This window comes from Grammomys surdaster, unplaced genomic scaffold (assembly GCF_004785775.1).
Source record: "Grammomys surdaster isolate TR1022 unplaced genomic scaffold, NIH_TR_1.0 143, whole genome shotgun sequence".
Lineage (NCBI taxonomy): Eukaryota > Metazoa > Chordata > Mammalia > Rodentia > Muridae > Grammomys > Grammomys surdaster.
This window is the reverse complement of record NW_021604601.1, coordinates 17,719-28,335: the sequence shown is the minus strand read 5'-3', so window position 1 is coordinate 28,335 and position 10,617 is coordinate 17,719. Positions and strand designations below refer to the sequence as shown.

Below are 10,617 nucleotides of genomic sequence, written 5' to 3'. Positions count from 1 at the left end.
TGTATCAAAATATAAAGCTTTCTACCAATGTGAGATTATGTCTGTAAAGTGCTTTAAGAGTAAATTTAATAATCCATCCCCATATATCTAATTTCTTATAATATTACTCTATACCCCTTTCTTCTTTCCAACCCCATTCTTTGTACCTAAGAAAGAAGGACGTAAAAAACGAAAGTTAGAAATCCCTGAGCCTAAGCTCTCTATTTAGTCTCCTCCCTGTCCAAAACTATAATTATTTGTAAATCAGCCCTTAAATGACAACATATCTATAATTTATAAAATAACCAAAACCAGACACCCCAATTTAAGGGATTTGGATGACAATTTTCTTTTTTTCTTTTTTTTTCATTTTAAACAAGTTTATTTAAACAACAAGACACTTGACTTGAAGGGAAACTACCTAGGATCATTTTGTTCAGAGTAATTTATCCCTACTTAAAGACAGATTGCCCTACATGTAACAGCTACGAGCAAAAAAGTTATAAAATTGTCCTTGGTTTTACAATGATAAATGAAAAACATTAAAATTCTGCAACAAGGTATGCAAGGATTTTGTATTGTTGGGTTCTTTTGTTAAAACAGTGACAGCAAAATAAGTTACTGAAGTGTAAAGATAAGAGCTGAATGAGCGTGCCACTGATGGAGAAGGGGGGAGATTTTCACAGACCCAGGACTTTCCCCTAGATCATCTCCATCCGATGTCAACAAAAACAGAACACTGGCCATTTAGTTTTAAAAAGGAAAAGGAAAAAAGAGCAATATGTTTGTGCACATACACCAGTTACTTTATGTACCATAAAGAAATGGGGACAGGGAAATAAAAGAAGAGAGAAAACTGTACTGCAGTAGTCAGGATGTGGCGGGACCAAATTGCGGTTTTCTAATTGAGAATGTATTCTTGGTCTATAACAAAATTCTGGAGTAAAGCAGCAGGTTCTCTTTTTAGTAGACACCTCCTGTCTGCTGCTGGAACACATCAATCGTATCTTTATCCTCCATTTCCAACTGTGCAGGTGTGTCTGTTTCGTTGATTGGTTGCCCATCAAACCGGAATCTGGTCTGCCTCATTGACAAACCCTGCCACTCACAATACGTTTTCATGAGTTTACTAAATGGTGTGTGTCGCTTAATCTTAAACTGCACCATCCTGCCACCTTCAAATTAATATGATCGTTGTTCTCAGTCTTGACTCCTTCCTTGGGTTTCTCGTCAGCCATGGCGAGCGCCGGAGTCTCCTCAGCTGCCGCTTCACAAAAGAGGCACCAGGTCCGCACTGAAGGAGCACACAAGCAGCACCAGGAGCGGCAGAAGAAGGAGGCGGCAGCGGTGGAGGAGGCAGAGGGCGCGCGCACGCCCGGATGAAAATTTTTTATGACTGCTTCCTGCTAAACTGGGGCAAAGAAATCCTTTTTGGGGGAGGGACAAGAAAATTAGAAAAAAATAGCTAGACTTAAGAAAACTAGCTGTAGCATTTGTTGTCCAGTCTCTGCATGCTGAGAAAGTTCAGGGCTTAACTGAAGTCCTGACTGAAACCATCTGGAAGTCTGGATGAACTGAGATCATCAGGGATTAGCAGCCGTTCCTGAAGCTGTTCTGGAAGCAAGTCTGGAAACAGCAGATCAGTTAAGGCAGGATCAAGCAGGGAGCTGGAACAGCAGGTCATCTCAGCATACCCTGCATTCTTAGTGTTTTATTCTATAATATATGAACCTTATAACCAATATTTATATCTATAAAGATATTTGTATGGATTGTGCAAAATGCACAGATCAGTTAAGGACGAATTTTTGCTTCTTGTTTGAGCAGTTTAAAGACAACTGTTTTTTATAAGTTAATTTGATCAATAACCAAATTATAATAAATCTTCATCCATGCCATAAGAAAGGATGGCATGATAAATTTTGACAATTCTGTAAGCGACTAGGTTTATTGGCTATGTATAGCTGAAGTTTTGGCTAGAGACATTTTTATGGCTGAGCCAGTTTCAGGGCTGTTCCCATGTAGAGAAATCAGCAATTCGTGTAACCTGGCCTGTTTGGTCTTCTTGATTTTTTAATTCCTATCTGCAGCCAAGATCTTCAGGGAATCTTCCTCTATCATGTCTGATCCATATTACTTTGGAAGAGGTCCAAAGCCTTTTATCCTTTCCTGTCAACACAAATACAGCTTCTCTCTCCCAAAATAGCATGTCCTTGTTGTGGCAACCCAAAATAATCAAAAATGTAGATTGAGCCAATTTTTTCTTTAGGCCTGCTCTCCTTTGACCTCTCTCACAGAGGATGAGTAATACAATAACCACCAAACTTATAACCACCTTCATTGTGAAAGTTAGAACAATTCAAAACAATCGTTACTTAAAAACATTTAAAAATAACAGAAATGTTCATTTGTTCCCTCTTCTATGGAGATTAATAGCTCTTTAAAACAATGTCATTTATTGAGAGAGGGTTTCTCTGTGTAGCCTGAGTTGTTTAGAGGTGAGGTTGCCTTTAGATTCACAAGAAGCCTGTGTCCATGCCTCTTTTTTTTTTCACATGGAGATCAAAGGCCTGGATTCATTTATTTATCCCTGCATAATTAGAAACAGCTAAAGCAATTACCATTATTTTCACTGTTCTATCCTTAAAAACAATTAAAGCAATTTTCATTTCTTTCTCCCTTCTATGGAGATGAATATATCTGTAGATATATAATTATATCCCCTTTCTCTTTATACAATTTGAGTTAATACCCTTTCCTGTGTATTTAACTTCAACTAAATTCCCTTCTATTTACTGTATAAGCCTATTCCCGAGCTGTCAATGTGTTAAATGCCAGCTAAGCAATCTCAGAGTTCCCACGGAGCCCATGTTCAAAGAACCCACTTGTTTACTGCAGCGTTGACTTCTTAAATTTCCATTAATTTCCTATTCTTATCTTGACTAGGCCGCTCTCTGTGTATCCTGTCTTATTTCCCAGCAGTGGCTCCTAGCATTCACAGCTGAAGTTCTCCACTGCATCTTAGAACCATGTGAGAGAGCCTCAGGTGGGTCCCCAGCCTGCAGCCCAAAATGTCTGAGTCGCCCTGGGGGCACAGCTGTGTCCTAGCTTAAGCCACATGCCCCATAACTATGTGTATCGATTTAGCATGAATTTTGTCCCAGCCTCGAATCCGTGTGGCTCAGAGAAAAACAGCACAATTAAGAGACCAGTTCTCCTTAGCGTGTATTTTGTCCTAGTCCTGAAGCTTGGGGGAAAACCTTGTGGCTAAGAGACCACTTCTCCCTGATTCCTAATCTTAAAGGGTTGTTGTGTACTTTCCATTTTGAAAACTCAAATTATTTTTTTAATGAGTTTTTCCCACATTGGGCATCATCTGTAGTAAAAATATCATATGTACTAATAAATCCCGCCATTTCTCAACTGGAGAAACACGGGCTGCCGTCCCCATCTTGGGCTGCATTCTGCCTCCTCTGAGCATGTCTTAGTGTTCCAGGCGCCCCAGACCCTAATGGCATCATCGAGAGTAGCCTAGCATGCCCGTGTTTTATTTCCCTGAAGAGCATTCACAACCCCCAGTGCAGGCGTGAAATGCAGAACCACATACCTAGTACACTTGAAAGTTTCAAGTATACTCCCAGTGTTAAGCCAGAGGTTTGGGGACAAAGGCCAAGATGGGGTTGACTGGGAGGTCCCTGCCCTTCCTTTTGGCTAGGAGACGGTGCTTGCAAAAGCACTCAAAGATAGCCCATGCAAAACACCAGACAAAACCGCCGACAACCTAGTTTTGGATTCTAAAGTGATCACAGGACTGAGAACCCATGTACAGGGCCCTAAACTCATGTAAATAGGCAAAACCCCAGTACCTTACTAACACATCACTACTTCTCCTCCCTTCCCCTATAAAAAGCCCCTACCCCAGCATAGGCATGTGACTTCCCTGGCCTCCCGTGAAGTCAGTGACTCGACTGTGAGCAATCAATTCCTATTAAAACCTGTTTTTATATTTTTAATTTGGCTCAATTTGATTTATTGCATCAGTGGAGACGGGTTTATTTCACCCAAGATAAGACTTTTCTCCTGATCTCCTTAACTTTACCTTCTGTTCCTAATCTATGTCTATTTCAGCAGATTTCTAATCAAGTAAAGACTGCAAACCACCCCAATACAGCCTGCACTTCCCTAGCCTCAAAAGGTTCTGCAGAGCCTGGACAGTGAGGGAAACAGCCTTCTCCTTCTGGCTTTGGCCAGCATTCCAGCTTTCTTGAGTTGCCAAAAAGGTCAATACGTCAGACATGAGGAAGCAGTCTAAGGAGCATGGAGCCCTTACTGTCCCCTCGCCAGTCACTCCTTCCTGCTTCCTAATCTTTTAGAGTAAGCAAGTGGGAGAAATGTTAGTCAACTAAGAACTGTCCGCATTTTGGAAACAGATTCCTCTCCCCTTCAATTACTCAGCACCAACAGGGCCGTCATCACTAAAGGCCAATGCAGACATATTTTCACCACAGCCTGTGTTTTCCCTGTGCACATGTTCCATTCTCTGCTATAAACTCTCCATCATGACCTGGGCTGGCTCTATGTCCATCCCCACTCAGAGGCAGCCATTTTGCATACCCCCTCCCTCATAAATCTTTTGCATCCAGACTGTTGTATGTTGTGGTTTTTGACCTCTGCCAAGATACTTTTTCACTGAAACCCCTTTCACAAAGGTTCCCCATTGAGGGATCTTTTAGAGCCAAGTTATGGTTGTTAACTGTCTCCATTTTTCTTAATGCAAGCTCATAATCCTGTGAAAAGTCAGAAGTACAAGGTGGCAAGTTCACTTCCAAACACTCACTTCTTAATGAAAACTTTGCTGTCCATTACGCACCCCCCCACACACACCATGCTCTTTTTGCTTTCTGAAAATTCACAATCCTCTCTAGATTACAGCTATTTTTCATCAGGTTTATATACTACATTTTCTAGGAATAATGTTTTTGCAAATTGTCTGAAGCTGTGTTGATGTCCTTCCTTGCTTGTCTGAGGTACCTTCTGATTGGTTAAAATAAAAAGCCTACAGCCTATAGCAAAATGCAGAATAGTAAGATGGAACTTCTGGACAAAGATACACCTAGGGTTTGTTGCCTGAGTCACCCCAGTGCCCTCTCCTCATGCACTGGCTTGGAAACTTGCTGCCAGGAACTCAGAGAAAAGTTAATGCTGACTGCTCACTTGTCTAGGTTAAGTTCTGTCCGGTGCGATGAATGGCCTCCCTTATCCCCATCTCTGCACCACAAGTGAAACACAGTTTAAACCCAATCATCTCTGAAGTTTTTTGAGGTTTTTCATTTCCTTGCTTTCAAGTAATACATCCTGTACCCTTTGTTCAGGTCCATCTGCTAGCTGAGACTGTAATTTAATATATTTGTCTTCTTTAGGATAAGAGTTTTGCTATAAAATGCATGATTATACAAGAAAGTCCCCCAAAGGGGGGTTACTTTACATTGATTTTGTATGAACAAGAGAGTACGTGGGTTTTGTTCTGCTTTCAGTTCATGAAATCACAAAAAAGTTGTTATAAATTTGACCTTGTGCAGCCTTGACCTAACACAAATCTTATACAAACAGTGTCACTGATTATTTCACTTGTGTTAAATGCAGAGGCCTATCAAGACCAGAGCGCCCTCTGCAGCTCACTTGCAGGTGGATGTGAGCCACAGGTGAGTGCTGGGAATTAATGAACCTGGGACTTCTGTGAGAGCAGCCAGTGCTCTTCAAACACCAAGTAATCTCTCCAGGACTGTTACAGGTTGAAATGAATTAACTGATAATAATATGAACTCTGACAGAGGAACTTTCATAGAGGGCTACTGCTTATTCCCTTGCTCTCCTTCGCTAACTCAGCCTGCTTTCTTTTTTTTTTTTTATTCCCACCCCCTGGGGCATCCAGCCTTCATGTGGTCAAGGTTCTCTTCTTCCACCTATGCCCAGCAGGGCCCTCCACTCTTACATATTCAGCTGAAGCCCTGGATCCCCCCCTAAGTGCTCCCAGGCTGGTGGTTTAGACCCTGGGAGCTGTGGTTGGTTGGTATTGTTGCTCTCCTCATGGTGCCGCAAATCCTTTCAGCTCTCCTTCAGTCTTCACTCTAACTCCTCTATTGAGAACCCCATGATCAGTTCAATGGCTAGTTGTGAGCATCTGCCTCTGAATATGTCAGACTCTTGAAGACCTCTGAGGAGATATCCATATCAGGCTCTTATCAGCATGCACTTCCTGACTTCCACATCAGCATCTACCTTTGGTGATTGCACATGGGATAGATACTCAGGTGGAGTGGTCTTGAGACGGCCCCTCCTTCAGTTTCTGTCCCTCACTTTGTCTCCATATTTGCTCCCTTGAGTATTTTGTTGCTCCTTCTAAGAAGGACCGAATCACCCCCACTTGGTCTTCCTTCTTTATGGGCTTCATGTGGCCTGTGAGTTGCATCTTGGGCATTTCAAGGTTCTGGGCTAATATCCAATAATCAGTGAGTGAATACCATGTGTGTTCTTTTGTGATTGTCAGCCTGCTTTCTTACAGAACCCAGGACCACTATTCCTGTGAGCACCTGACCAACAATGTGCTGGGCCCTTCCACATGATGCATTAATCTAGTCAATTCCCTGTAGGACTGGCTACAACTCAATAATATAACAGCATTTACTCAGTAGAAGCGCCCTCGTAAGCGCCCTCAGTAGAAGCGAAGTCTCGTAAGTCCATCTTCTGTGAAGTTGACATAGAGTTAGCCAGCACGCCCTCAGAGCTGACTTGTAGTCAGTTTCAGGTTGCAAGTGTCCAGAGTTCACGTTTGATGTTTTGCCAATCCATCTGCTCAGTTCATCTCTGCCATGAAGCTGAGTTTTTGTGCTGTGGTCCAGGAGAATTCTTCTCTTAAGATGCAGAGAAAGGAAGCATGGTTTCTGAGCAATAGTGGAGAACCTGGGACTGGCACCTCAGTGGGCACTTTCAGGCTCAGTATTGTATCTCGGATGGGACCAGATCTGTCTGTTGGCCTTAGTGCCTTCTAATTCATTCTATGAAGTATTCTCAAAAAAACAAAAACAAAGCAAAAAAAAATCAGCTGGATCTGATGTTCAGTATTTCCCAGAGAAAACACTTATTTCTTGTTGGGAGCCGACTCTGAGCAGAAAGTGGCTATCATCTTTGCAGCCATCTCGAGACATATACCCTGACAAGAGACTTGTTTTCAACAGCCTACAACAGCTGAGCACACTCTGATAATTATCTTGATATACCCATGATTTCCTTTCAATCAAGGCCAGGCACATGCCTTTAATCCCAGAGCTTGAGAGACTCAAGGCGAGACTTGAGGAGAGATATAAAAGGAGAGACTTGACTTGAGGAGAGAACAGAGCAGACTCTGTCTTGTCTCCATTCCTCCCGTCTCTGTCCCCACTCTCTCTCTTGCTAGGCCCTGACCCGCGGACCAGAGCAGCAGGACGAGCCATTACAATTTCTTTTGTAACACAAGTTTTCTTTTAGACTCCTTCTCATTCTGAGAGCACTGTCTTGCTGATGTCATATCAGCTGTATATGCAATCACACCTTTCTGGCCATGATTCAGGCAAGGATTCTCTGATTCTTGTAGCTAAGCCTTCATGGCTGTGTGACAGGATCCTCATGTGTGAGAGACCAGCCCTGTGAATCCAGCAGATCCTCCCACTAAACCCTGCTCAAACTCTGGCTTCTTTGCCACCATCCCCTCTCTGCTTGACACTTCTGTCCAGTTTCCCACCCTCTGTTCTCCGTTTGATTTTTCTCCCTCCCCTCTCAGCCTCAGGCTGCATGGCCCTCTCATAGGCTCCTTCCCCTGCCTGGACGTGGGCTTTCCCTCACTCTTGCTGCAGAACATTGTACAGGAACTTAGCAACAAGTATAAGCAGTCCTTCCTCCCTCAAACATCTTCTGCCAATACTAAAGGAGCTTTCTTCTCTGACCCAAGTCACCCCAAGAGGCTTCACTTTTCATTTTGTGCCTTTACTGTGTCCTTGTCAGGGTTTTTCTGCATGAGCTCTGTCCCTGAGTCCCCCATCTTCCACCTTGTTCCTACTAAAAGTACACTCCAGTGAACACTAATCTTGGTATATGATCTTCATGTTTCCTTTTAAGGTTCTGAGAGTTGCTTCCGAGTGTGAAAAGGAAAAACCTTCCCTCAAAGGAGTAAGAGATCCTTTATTCTGGAGGCAAATATGAAAAACTATGGCCAGAAAATGGCCCCCATAGGCTCATAGGGAGTGGCACTATTGGAGAAACTGTGTTTCATTTTCTCCCTGCTGCCTGCCAATCAGGATATAGAACTCTCAGCTACACTTTTAGAGCCCTGTCTGCTACATGCAGCCGTGCTTCTAGTCATGATGATATTGGACCAAACTTCTGAGCCATATGTCAGCCCAACATAAACGTTTTTCTTTACAAGAGTTGCTGTGGTCATGTTGTCACAGCAATAAAACTCTAAGACAGGCTGTAACCTACACACTACCATCTTCCCTCAAGCCAGTTCTTACATCTCAGCACACTTATCGTCTGTGGTCTTTCAGCAGCAAAAGAAGACATGCAGTACAATGTGAAGGGGACAGTTACACTAAGCAGAGTTGAGAAGAGTGACAAACGATAGCAAAGTTCATCTGTACACATTCTCCCATGCATGCCTTAGCACTGAGACAAATCTACCACATGCGACTGAGAGCCAGTCTACAAAAGGATCTTGGTAAAGGAACGTTTATCCATAATGCAGCATACTCACTATAAAATAGAAAAGGAGACTTTAGAACATAATCTCTCCAGGCCTCGCCTTCTCCGCTGGAAGTATACAGGCTCAACCACCTTCCTCTCTGCTTCTCCCCACTGTCTCCTCTACCATTTTTAATTCTCATCTTCACACTTTCTTCCAAATCCTGCACCTAAACTTTTGAAGTCTGACTGCCTGAGGTTCTTTCTCACTTCATTAAAAAGTCTGATGGACATGAAAACAAACCCTCTGCAAGCCTAGGGCTCTCACTTTGGTTGTGATCAAAAAGCCAACAAGGCCCCCACATTAAAGTGGATAAATGGGCACAAACTTTCTCTAAGAAAAACTGCACTTAGGAGTTGAGTCAAAGGATGGACTGCACATGGCTGAAGAAGGAGCAGTGAACCATGAAGACGGTCCAACTAAAGCAACACTGGCAGCTTCAGGCTACCTGTCCTTGGAGGAAGATGGAAGCAAAGCACAGTGACTGGGGGAAACTCTCCAGTGCACTGGAAAGGGGATTTGTCTCTATAGATGACACCAGGTTCCACCAAGAAGAGAGAACCCAGTGCTGAGGATGCTCACGGAGAAAGGGAAGAACAGAGATCTGAAGGGAACAGCCTAACAGTACAAACTCCATTTTGTATTTACACTCCATCTTATGTTAAACTTGTCCTCAGGCTGAACTCAGTTACTGGAAAACCACAGCATATTCCAGGAGTACCCAGTGAAGGAAGGGCTTAGAGCCCTTTCTGAGAGGAATGGTGAGGCAGAGCAGGGAAGGGAGGTGAGCTGGGTGACAGCTCAACATAAACCAAGTGGGTTGTAAATCTTAATGTGGAGGCACAGACCCTTAACTCTTGTATCTGGGTGCAAATCTCTAGTTCAAGGCTAGCCTGGGCTACTGAGTGAACTCTTTCACCAAAAGTGACAGACTTTGAGGGGAGGTGTGGAGCAGCTGCTGGTTGCCTTGCTATAGTCTGGTAAAGCACACTGAGAAGTTCAAGAGCAAAAGGGCCAGAGAACTCCTGAAGAGAGAGTCAGTTTTGGTAAAGAGGGAAATGTGTGGAGTGAGGACTAGAAGGAACTTGGGACCTAGACTCTTCTAGAAAGAGTTTCTGGGCTGAGGGGGTCCTGTCCTCCCACACTGGGTCCCAGGATTCCCCTCAGGTTCCTGTCCCAGGAAGTCACTGGCTAGCTCAAGACAGAGACAGCTGTGCTCCCCCTCCCCCAACCCCACACCAGGCTTTGGAAATTCAGACAAAGGAGGGAACTCATACAAACTATATTGCCTCCTCCCCCCCCCCCCCCCCCCGCCACTCCCATCACCCTGCTGCCCCCATCAGATCTCAGGAACTCACCTTTTATCACTGAACACAGACAGACAGACAGCAGGGACAGCAGGGACAAGTGACAGCAAAGGACGTTGGAGGCTGCAGCCAGCTCCATAGCTCCTTCTGTAGACCCTGGCAACCTTAGGACTATTTCAACTGTCAGAAAGGAAGGGAAAATCTTAGTCACATCCGGCCTGAAGCCTCAACCACAGAAAATTCCTGAAACTTGGCTAGGAATTCAAGTGTCCCTTTCTCCAGATCTTTTCAGAGCCACACCACAGCCCCTTCAGGCTGGTCCCCAGGGCCTGCTGACCATAGTGTGGCCCCGCTCTTATCTCAAGTCTCAGTGCTTAGGGGTGGGGGCAGGAAGGGACTCCGCTGTACATGGTACATGAAGCTCCAGAAGGGCAGAAGACGAGAAGCTCAGGAGGAAGGGAAGTGACAAAAGGTGCTGGCTGGCAGGCAAGAAAAAGAGGTTGTGCAATGGCTTGCTGAAGGGAAGGTGTCCGCGGGGGGAGGGGGGGCGGGAGGGGG

General features: G+C 44.2%; 1 pseudogene; it reads right to left on the bottom strand.

Moving 5' to 3' along the window:
* Window positions 1-456: 456 nt before the first annotated feature.
* LOC114618625 lies at window positions 457-10,197 on the bottom strand (annotated as a pseudogene).
* Window positions 10,198-10,617: the final 420 nt, after the last annotated feature.